The sequence below is a fragment of the Micromys minutus genome (genome assembly GCF_963924665.1).
Source record: "Micromys minutus genome assembly, chromosome: 21".
Classification (NCBI taxonomy): Eukaryota; Metazoa; Chordata; class Mammalia; order Rodentia; family Muridae; genus Micromys; species Micromys minutus.
The window spans coordinates 7,079,166-7,091,002 of NC_137956.1; the positions used below are offsets into that span (position 1 = coordinate 7,079,166).

Consider the following 11,837-nt stretch of genomic DNA (forward strand, 5'->3'; position numbering starts at 1 on the left):
CCCTTGTTTCCTCTTTCTCTTGCCTTCCTGCTTCTGCTTTTCTCTCTCTCCCCATCTCCCTTCCTCCCTGTCTTTCTACATTCTCTAGTAGGCCAGCCTCTCTCTCTCTCTCTCTCTCTCTCTCTCTCTCTCTCTCTCTCTCTCTCTCTCTCTCTCTCTCTCTTCCTTTCTCTGTCTCTACTACTTTCTTAACTCCCCTCCCCATGCCCTGAATACACTCTATTCAATATTATGCCATTGTGTGGCTGGTCCCTCAGGGGAAGGGATGCCTCAGCATGGGCCCACCATGCCACCTTCTTCCCCACACTTCACCACACACCCACCAAAATATATCCCCCCTCTATTTATCTTTTTATAAACACATCAGGAGTACTTGCTATTTCTTTTCCATGGCTCCGAGGGCAGATTGAGACAGAGGTTGCTGCCAGTGAGCATAGTCCAAGCCTAACACACCCCACCCACATTCTTAGACCAAAGACACTGAACTATCTTTTCAGCGTCTCGGAAAGAGGGGAGCTTAGGGGTACGAGGGAATGCTGAGTTCATTAACCTAGTGACCTTAGCCTAGTTGCTCAATATTTTTGTAAGCTTTAAAAAAAAAAAAAAAAAAAAAAAAAAAAAAACTCCTAAGAGTACCCAGCTCAGAAAGGGTTTTATAAAAGTTACCCCGGAAACACTTGCCCTATCACTGGCCTCTAGTAACATTTCAGATGACTAAGCAATGATTGTAACTGCCTTGGTCCAGCTGTCTTAGGGTTTATTTATTTTTTGTCAGTTTGAAAGGTCTTCTATATTTAGTGAAAGGATTCTGGTGGGGTGGGGGCTTGAAGGGGATTCAGAAGTAGAAGGGGGAATGGAATGTGTGGTCACCGACACCTGCTTCTCAGGGGACAGAACCAGGCATCTGGAAGTCTGCTAACCCGGGCAGGAATATAGTGTCTTTGAGAAGGGAAAAGTTCAGACGCTGTGGCCTGGGCATCAGCTAGATTCTCACATCACATGCTGACAGTGAGAACTCTGGTCTCTATGGAACAGGCTCCTGGGTTTGGGTGCACAGTATCCTCACGGCTGCAGCTCCTCTCTTCGCCTTTTTTACGTTTTATTTCTCTATTCTTCTTCCACCTTCCATCGCAGCTCACAGCAATAAACCTATTTCCCTCTAATCGAAATGAAAGGGAATAATTCTGTCATCCGGATTAGTTTATGGATTTGGGGGCAGGACAATATTAGGTGATCTAGAGGTCTGTAATGAGCCCACTTGGTCTTTTTTAGACAGCACGGACCCAGGTTCACAAGGACAACAGGGCACTTCTGGTTAGTCACTGAGCATCTTCCTCAGACCAAGGTGTAACAATTAGGTGTGCAGATAAATTTGGGAACATTTTAATGGAATCCATGCTCTTGAAATTATTTTATCAGCACATAGAACTTACTGTGGCTTCTGAAATTTTCTACAGTCACCGGGGAACAAAATCAGCACATTTGAATGTGGCAAAATTAGAATCTTTTCTTGTTGGAGGGACTGGTGGCTTATTTTTAGAAATGCCAAGGACCCTGAAATAGTTAACAGTTCACAGGCAGATAATTTTTGGTAATTATGACTACTAAAATTATAGGCTTTTCCCCTCTGAATTTTATCTGGATTCCTAAAATATGTTCCCTAAAAATTTCCTAGTAGAATGGGACAATTATTTTTAAATCCTATTTTTATTAAAATGTATGTTTTTTATTTATTGTTTATCACATTAACTGTGGTTATTGTGTAAGGATATAAAAAACTGCTCTCACTTGCCTTGGATTTTGGAATCATTTGAGTTTCCATGTAAATTTTAGAAGTCTTGTTTCTGTGAAAACAGAAGGTGGGAGTGGTTACATAACAATCTGTATATTACTGTGCGCATCAACTACTTCTCTGTGGATGTGATAAAACACCATGCACCCCAAAACAATGTATGGAGGGAGGAGCTTACTTATTTTTCACAGTCCCAGAGGGACAGGAATCCATCATGGTAGGGAGGAATATCAGCAGGCAATGAACTAGGAAGCTGAGGGTTCATGTCTTCAACTGCAAACATAGATCAAATAACAAACTGGAAGTGAGAAAGGCCATGAACTCTCAAAGCCTGCCCCAAGAGACATGCTTTCTACAGCAAGGCCATACCCTCTAAGCCTCTCCAAACAGCGCCAGCAATTTGGGATCCAAAAGATCAAATACATTAGCCTTGGGGAAATTTTTTCATTCAAACCACCACACTTTGACTAGTGTGAAGAATTAATCAATCCCCAAGCAAAGGATATCTCTTTACTTGTGTTGTCTTTGGTTTCTTTCATAGATACTTTATAATTATATGTATAATATATATATATATTTCTTTGGTTATGTTTTTCCTCCTAGGAAGTTTATTTATTTTTTGGATGCTATTACACATGGAATTTTTCTTGATTTCCTTTAAGATGTTTTATATTATGGTAAAGAAATGCAAGTGATGATGTATGTTCATTTTCTACTTGCAACTTTATCAAATTTATTTACTTTTTCAAGCTTTTTTTTCTTGGTAGATACTTGGGGTTTTCTTTGTATAGCATCATATTAAATGAAAGTAGGAATGGTTTTATATTTTTCTTTATGATTTGGGTGTTTTTTGTTCTTGATTTATTGGTACCCTCTAGTTCTGCATTTAGTAGGAATGTGAGAATAGACATCTCTGCTTTGAATCAAATTACTGAGGAGAGACTACAATATCTTCCCAATTTTTCTAGTTTGTTTTTTGTTGCTGTGATAAAAGCACCCAAACAAAAATAACTTGTGAGAGGAGAGGGTTTATTTTAGCTTACAGGTTAAAGTCCAGAACCAAGGGAAGGGAAGGTAGGAACCTGGAGGAGAAACTGAGGCAGAGACTGTCCACTGTCTTGCTTCTTCTGGATTGCTCAGCTACTTTTTCCTTACACTGCACAGGATCACTAGTGATGACATTTTCCATGGTGGCCTGTGCTCTCTTATGTCAGTTAGAAACCAAGCAAATGTCTCATGGACATGCCCACAGGCCAATCTGAGGGAGAAAATTCTTCAGCTGAGATTTGCTCTTCCCAGGCATGCATGTCAAGTTGACAACCACAATTAGCTGTCACTCACATTGATTATGATGCTTGCTGTGGGCTTCTTAAAAGTGGATTTATCATGTTGAGAAAATTTCCTTTTGTACTTAATTTGTTGACTTTTTTCCCCAAGAAAGACTGTTAAACTTAGTCACATGATTTTTAAGACCCAATTGAGAGAACACATGCCACGGTTTATTTTATTGGCATGTCTTACACTAATTGAGTGCTCTGTGTTAAAGCAGTCTTGCATCTCAGAAATCAATATCACTTGACCATGATGGATGCTTCTTTTAATGTACTCCTGAACTCAATCTGTTGATATTGTTTTGTTGAATAGGTTTGTATTGTGTCCATCAGAAGGGCTAGCCTGACGCTTGCTTCTGTTGTGTTCTTTTTGTCTGACTTTGATACCAGATGGTACCAGCTTTACACACTGAACTTGGAAGTTTGGCTTTCTTTTTGACAAGTTTACAAATAATTTGTGAATTATTCTTGAAATATCTGGTAGATCTCAGCTGTGTTGCCATTTGATCCTAGGCTGTTGTTTAGTGGTGTTTCTTGGGTGTTCTGAGTCATTCAGGACAGTGTCTCATATAGCTCAGGCTATCCAAGGATGATCTTGAACTTCACTATTACTGCTTCTCCCTCTTCAGTGCTGAGATTTCAGGGGTGTACCACCACTCTGGCTCTATGTGCTTGTGTGTGCTAGGTAAACATTCCACCAACTGAGCCATGTTCCCAGCTCTGTTGAGAGGCTTACCTCTTCCATTCTGTGTGTGTGTGTGTGTGTGTGTGTGTGTGTGTAATCCCATCACTTTTAGACTATAAGTTTTAACATGAAATGACTTTCTGGCATGTAGGATGTTACTATTTTTTCTCTATTCTCCTACACTACAATTTTATTCTTCTATTATTAAATTAAATTAACTTTTCCTATGATTCTATTTTATTCTCTATATTCTAATTATCGAATTTAAACCATTCACATTTACTGTAATAGTATGTGAGGATTCACTGTTGGTACTTTGTGTTCAGTTTTATAGATGCTCTATTCCTTTTTTCCTCTTTTGTTCTGGCATTCTTATTCCCTTTCATTTTTCTTTTTTGTTTCTCCATAGACTTTTGGTTTTAAGTTTTCATGAGACTTATATAAATCATCCTTTAGTTATCCTAGTTTATTTTACACCAATGCTGACTTTACTTCTATTCAAGAGACAGGCCATTTTGAGTGAAACTTATACTGGGATCATAAATTTTTCATATTCTAGAAAGCATTTACAATTGCCATTTGCAATGTTTGAGCCACATGACACACTGTCTCAACAAAACCCAAAACACATTAGAAACTTGCATTACATAAACGAGAGGCCTAGTGGTACTGTCATGGACCAGGGGGTTCCATTCCCTGTATCTATGCTACAGCATCTCTCACTTAAATAGTAGAAAGTGATAGTCATTCATTCATTTTACTGGGCATGCATTGAACTACCAGGACTAGGCAGTAGTACCCTGTCTTAGTGACACAGCTGTTAAAGCAGCAAACTCCCTTCCTGCCATCTGTAAGCCATGGTAAAGATAGAAAAGCAGAAAATGAGGCTGCAGCTTTCCATCATCAAAACAATGTGCTTGTTTGTTATTCCAAACTGCTGAGATATGAATGAGCCCAGTTCTATTAGGGAGAGTGATAACTGCTCTGCTTAGTTATTTTTGAGGTAACTGGATGGGACAATGATATTATTTGTAGAGGAGAATACAAATACTATTAGTGTAAGCCTTATAATTTTTATTTTAAATACAGAAGTTCGGTAGTTGATAGGGTTTACAAGCAAGCACTTCTTGCTCAAGTGCATCAAACCAGAACATCAAAAGTCTGGATGACTCTTTCATCTTCTAAACGTAGACTCCTTATGGGAACAGTTGGAAATTAAACTCATGGACATGACTAAATTCAGACTCAGAAAACAGGTTGATGGAGAGAAATGTCTGTCCAGATCTTCTGCACTGTTAGTAGGAAGACTGAGCTCTTCTCTTTCCCCACAAAGGGAGCCTGTTTTTCCGAATCTTTACAACTGTATTTATAACTCATTAAACCCTCCAGCATGCTTAGATTTTATAAGACTTTTTCTGTCTCTCCATTTACTACACCTGTGAGGCAAAATTGGCCCTTACAGAAATGAAGTAGCTCTTTCTTATTCTCATCTTCTTATGCTCTCTAACAGGTAACATATTGAGTCACTATATTTGAAAACATTTGCACAGCATGGTAAATTTGAAGACATGAATTCTTCTGACCCAGAGATATTTTTACAAATATCTAACAGAATGAGAGGAAATGACGCTACTCTAATGTATCTGCTTATAATTTATTAAAGCCATTTCACCCAGATTAATTACTAAGGGAATGAATTTTAAAATGTCACATAACTGATGTGTTATGGTGAACCTGTATAATTAAAATGTGGCTTACTAATACATTTCTTCACATTATAAATTATTGACATGCTGATTTTACTAGTGCAGCCATGTTAATTTTTCTTATGTTGATAGTTTGCCCACAGGGATAGATTTTCTTATAACTTCAATGAAGAAAAAGGATGATAAGATTTCATGGCTTTGGCTGCTCTGACCTGTGAAAAGCTAACAGACTTGTATGGTTATAGTATTAGGTGTGTTTTTCTCTTCGACACCAGACATGTTCTAAGATTTTTTTGGTGTTTGGAATGTGTAGATAGAAACATTTATAAAAATTAAAGCAGTCACGTGAAGTAGGTTCAGTCTCACGGTTTCATAAAGATGATGTATTTTCACAGATGCTGATATCTGTTGGGGTTAATTGATCCCATGGATATTTTTACCTAGGCCACATCCGAGGAATCTAATTGACTGCCTGCATTTGACTGGAAAAATTGTTACATGTTGTGACTAATACAAATAAACACACACACACACACATACACACATACTTGTCAGGGGGAAATGATCAATTAAATCATGGAGGTGAGCTGACCCATGCTTCTGTTAGTGGCAAGGATGCAAGAATGACCTTTGCCCTAGCAACTCTTCAGTTTCTTGTGCTGTTTATAGATTCAGCGCCTAGCTAAGTAAGTTCACCTTCAGTAATTACACATTGTATTGGTTTCTCTTCCATTGTTCCTATGAAATACCATGACCAAGCCAACTCATAGAAAGAAGCATTGATTTGGGCTTAGAGTTTCCAAGGAATGATAGTTCTTCATATTAGAGAGTCTTGCTAGATAGGGTCAGGCCTTGCAGTGACCGCAGGAACCTGAGCATTCACACTCCTAACAACCAGTAGAAGGAGAGAGAGAGAGAGCAAACTAAGTGTATGATATGTTGAGGTACCCAAAACCCCACCCTGGTGACTTACCTCATTCAATAAGACTGCACATCCTTAATTTCCCAAAATGAGTTGCTGCTTGAAGAACTCATGTTCCAAATCCCCACTGTAGAACCTCCTGTGAACTGCCCTAAGAGCTGGATGCTGCTCTTAACTGTCAAACCATACGCTGTTTGCACTTGTTTAAGCAAAGGATTCAGATGTGTAAACATTTTTCAGGTTCAACATTTGGTATTAGGGCTGGAGAGATAGCTCAGCCATTAAAGGCTAGGCTCACAGCCCAAAATAAAAAATTTAATATTGAGAACAAATTCATCCTAAGGCTGGTAATACTCTTCGATGTAGATTTTCTTTGTGTGCTGTTAGAGATTGGTGTTGGTATCATTCACAGTTTGTGAACACTGACTCTGGATATACACAATCTGATCAAGAAATGCTTAAGAGAAGCTCCCAGGGAACCAGGCATCCCTGGTGTTAATGGTTGGGGTGGTTGGGGTAATAGATACAGTTTCCAGGTGAAAACAAGCACATTGTGTGCCTTAAACCTTTAAGTCTGGGATTGCTATGCAAATTAGAACCTAAAACCTGGTCTCCAACTGAGCAAAATTGAGTGACATCCCTGATTATAGGTTCCCAATATTTAAAAAAAAAAAAAGACCAGTCACAAGCTTAGACCTCTGTGAACAGGCCTGGGCAGAGACCCGGTGCTACAACAACTCTGTCAAACAGGAATTTGGAGATTGGCATAAGGAATGTGGATCCCAATTAGATTTATTTTGATTTGGAGAGAAATAAAGTAAAGGCTTGATTAAATGAGTCTATAAACACAGGCTAAGAAAACATCTCAGATGCGGAGACCTTGTTGGTGCTGTTTTAATTTCACAAGAATACAGAATGAGTAAAAATAGACCCTGTAGAAAATCCATCTCCCTCCATAACCCTTTTCCAGAGAGATATGAGTCCCCATGTAGATTTAGTCCCACACCTATAGTTCCCACATTGCATCAGGTAAACTGATTTCATCATTTTCAATCTCTATCTTCCTGTTTAAAAGACAAAATATACTAGTGTGGTAAAATTTTATTTTTGAACAGTCAGTCAGACACAAGAGGCAGATTTTCCACATGAAGAGGAAGTTAATTGACTAACCCACTTCCCAAGCAGCCCACTACTCTATTTGAATGAAGCCAGTTTTTCCTCTGTGAATTCTGGGTCCTCAGAAGTTAAGATGGATTTCTCTTAAATCCCTGATTTCACAGTGGGGTGGGGACATTTTTGAACATACGTCTTCAGAGTTTACCCTCCACTTATCTTTAGGGGTCATTTAGATGTTATTGCTGCCTGGTTGTCAAGCATTACTTCTTTCAAAAAGTTATTCTCTCCCCTTCTATACCCCAAATAAAATATAATATGACCATAGAAAGGACAAAAGTATCTGTGTCTATGGAAGAAGATCCACCAGGTGATGAGCAGTGGGGATCTTGCTGGTCCCATCTAAACCCCATCCTTGTTCTCGGGGTACTCTCTCATCCAATGCTTCTATAGGCTGGTCTTGGAGCCAAATTTATCTCCTCCTTCATAAGCAGATGTCTACAAGGGAATGGCTCCCTTAAGCCAAACATCTTATTCTTCCAGAGTTGGCTTGGCACTTTTCGCTAACCAATGATGTCTAAAACCAAGTTAAATATTTAAAATAATCAAATAGTACACAATGCTATGTGTCTGATAATCTTACCCATGTCAGCGGCTCCTTTTCGTAGAAGGACTAAAACTCACAAAGAGAGGACATTAATAGAGTGTGTGCTTAGGAACAGGAGAAAACCATAGTGTTTGTGTTCTGATACTCACTCAAGTCTTTCCCCGTGCGTACCAGTTCTTAAACCTCTATTTCATATTGCAATCATTATAACAATGAGTTACAAGATTGCTTATAGAGCCTGCATGTTAGAAGGTTAAACCTGAACATGTAGTTCCCAAGATATTTAATCATGCAGGAGAAAGGGATAATGTGAATTCTTGTCCTGTAAATTATGAAAAAATACTCCTGTATTTTCTCCTATTAATGTTTGACACGATGTTATTCTGAGTATGAAGAATTTGCCACACTGGATAATTGCACATAAATCCTGCTTCCTTATCCTGTTTACAGACTCTGACATGGGCAATAATGGTGCCATTGGATTAGAAAAACAAGTTTATGATAAAGAATTAGGAACCTCAGTGGATGAAGTAACAAAACAGTTGGAGAGACAAGCACTGGAGGAGAAAGAGAGAGATGATGATGATGAGGATGGAGATGGTGATGTTGATGGTGCAACTGGGAAGAAGAAGAAAAAGAAGAAGAAGAGAGGACCAAAAGTTCAAACAGACCCTCCCTCAGTTCCAGTCTGTGACCTGTATCCTAATGGTGTGTTTCTCAAAGGACAAGAGTGTGAATACCCACCCACACAAGATGGGAGAACAGCTGCTTGGAGAACCACAAGTGAGGAATAAAAGGTGCTAGACCAGGCTAGTGAGGAGATTTGGAACGACTTCCGAGAAGTTGCGGAAGCACATCGGCAAGTTAGGAAATACATCATGAGCAGGATCAAGCCTGGGATGACAATGATAGAAATCTGTGAGAAGTTGGAAGACTGTTCCCGAAAGCTAATAAAGGAAAATGGGTTAAATGCAGGCCTGTCGTTTCCCACTAGGTGTTCTCTCAACAACTGTGCTACACATTACACTCCCGACAGTCTTACAGAATGACTCTGTAAGATCGACTTTGGAATACATATAAATGGTAGAATAATTGATTGTGCTTTTACTGTTACTTTTAATCCCAAATATGACATATTATTAAAAGATGCCACTAATACCGGAATGAAGCGTGCTAGGATTGACGTTCGTCTCTGTGATGTCAGTGAGGCCATTCAAGAAGCTATGGAATCCTATGAAGTAGAAATAGATGGGAAGACATATCAAGTGAAACCCATATGTAACTTAAATGGACATTCAATTGGGCCATATAGAATTCACGCTGGGAAAACCGTGCCCATTGTGAAAGGCGGGGAAGCTACAGGAATGGAGGAATGAGAGGTGTATGCCATTGAGACCTTTGGCAGCACAGGGAAGGGCGTGGTCCATGACATGGAATGTTCACATTACATGAAAAATTTTGATGTGGGACATGTGCCAATAAGGCTTCCAAGAAAAAAAACACTTGCTAAATGTCATCAATGAAAACTTCGGTACCCTTGCCTTCTGCAGCAGGTGGTTGGATCCTTTGGGAGAAAGTAAATACTTAATGGCTCTGAAGAACCTGTGTGACTTGGGTGTTGTAGATCTATATCCACCACTGTGTAACATTAAAGGATCATACACAGCACAGTTTGAACACACCATACTGTTGTGTCCAACCTGTGAAGGAGCTGTCAGCAGAGATGTCTATTAAATTTAGTTCAAAGCCAACTTAATATCTTTATTTTCTAAGCTTTGTTGGAACACATTATACCACAAGTAATTTGCAACATGTTGTCTGTTTTAACAGTGGACCTGTGTAATGCTGTTATCCATGTTAAAGGAGTTTGATCAAAGGCAAACCGTCTACATGTGATTAACCAAGGAAAAGGCTTTCAAGACTTTACTGTTAACTGTTTCTCCTGTCTAGGAAATGCTGTACTGCTCACTAGTTAGGAATTACTTACACATTTTGTTTGAAGACCTAAGAGATGCTTTTTGGATATTTATATTGCCATATTCTTACTTGGATGCTTTGAATGACTACACACACCCAGTTCTGCACCTATGCCCTCTGGTATTGCTTTTTAACCTTCCTGGAATTCATTTTCTAAAAATTAAAGACATTTTTAGATATGAGGAAAAAGTAAAATAAAAACAAGTTTATAAAAGTATCACTGACCAATGATGACTTTATTAGAAAATCATCTGGATTTTAATCTTCACATTAGTGGCTTTTTGTTTTCTGTTGGTAGGATTATTTTGCCCATAAGGCAAGCAGGAACCACAACGCACGGAAGAGGACAGGAAACCAAACCTAGCAAGTAGATTCCAAGATTGCCTTGGCTCTGGAATAGAGAAATGCTTTTAAACATTTTCTAACTTCTAATGTTTTTGTGTAACTGATTCGGGTATGCATGTGTGTACATGGTGTGTGCGTATGTGTGTATACCATGCAGACAGTAGAGGTAGATGCTACCTGTCCCTCTCTATTGATGTCCACCTTAATTCTTGAGTTGGGGTTTCTCACTGAACCTGGGCACTCTGCCACTTTTCCGCAAGGCTGATAGACAAGGAGCCCCGGGGATCCTCCCGCCTCTGCCTCCCCCCTCAGTCCATGGTGCATTTTATATTTTAATGCTACCATCTTGATGCTTGATGGGCAGTTTGTTGAGACTGAAAAATAAAACTTCCTGCGATTTCTTCTTTAGTGGCTGTGAAACATTTTTTCTCTATGGTCCCCTCTTTATTGACATGGTGATACTGATTTTTTCCCCCATTTTCTATTTTTTCTTTCTTTATTTTAAACCATATAATCTTTTGATCTGGAGGCCAAAGGATTATTTTTCTTAACTTTTAAAGTTCTCAATTTATACTCTTGAATCTTGTGTTATTCATCCACAGCTTTCTTGGGTTGTTTTTAAATATTCTGCTTCTCCTCCCTTTTTTAACACTTAAAAATTATTTTATGTGTATAGGTATTTTGCCCGTGTGTGTGCATGTGTACGCATATGGGAATGCAGAGCCTAGAAGAGGGCATTAGATCCCTGTAACCAAAGTTACAGATGCTTGAGAGCTGCCATGTAGGTGGTGGGAATCGAACCCAGGTCCTTGGCCAGAGCTCCTGGTGCTTTTTACCACTGTGCTGACTGGTTTTGTGTCAACTTGACATGAGCTGGAGCTATCACAGAGAAAGGAGCCTCCCTTGAGGAAATGGCTCCATGAGATCCAGCTGTAAGGCATTTTCTCAACTAGTGATCAAGGGGGAGGGCCCAGCCCATTGTGGGTGGTGCCATCCCTGGGCTGGTAGACCTGGGTTCTATAAGAAAGCAGGCTGAGCAAGCCAGGGGGAGCAAGCCAGTAAGTAACATCTCTCCATGGCCTCTGCATCAGCTCCTGCTTCCTGACCTACTTGGGTTCCAGTCTTCACTTCCTTTGGTGATGAACAGTGATGTGGAAGTGTAAGCTGAATAAACCCTTTCCTCCCCAAGTTGCTTCTTGGTCATGATGTTTGTGCAGGAATAGAAACCCTGACTAAGACAATTGCTGAACCATCTCTCCATACCTGCTCTATTTTACCCGAGGGACTCCAATAATTTGTTAGGTTCTCATCTACTTAGTTTTCTCTGTAACCCCCCCCTCCCCCAGTCCCCTCTCTGGA

The 11,837-nt window shown here is 39.5% G+C and overlaps 1 pseudogene across 1 annotated transcript; it reads left to right on the forward strand.

The window, feature by feature from the left end:
• The first annotated feature begins 8,545 nt into the window (after positions 1-8,545).
• Positions 8,546-9,890, forward strand: LOC308434171 (methionine aminopeptidase 2-like; annotated as a pseudogene). Its single transcript has one exon. The product of its transcript is annotated as a methionine aminopeptidase 2-like (transcript).
• The last annotated feature ends 1,947 nt before the right edge of the window (positions 9,891-11,837 follow it).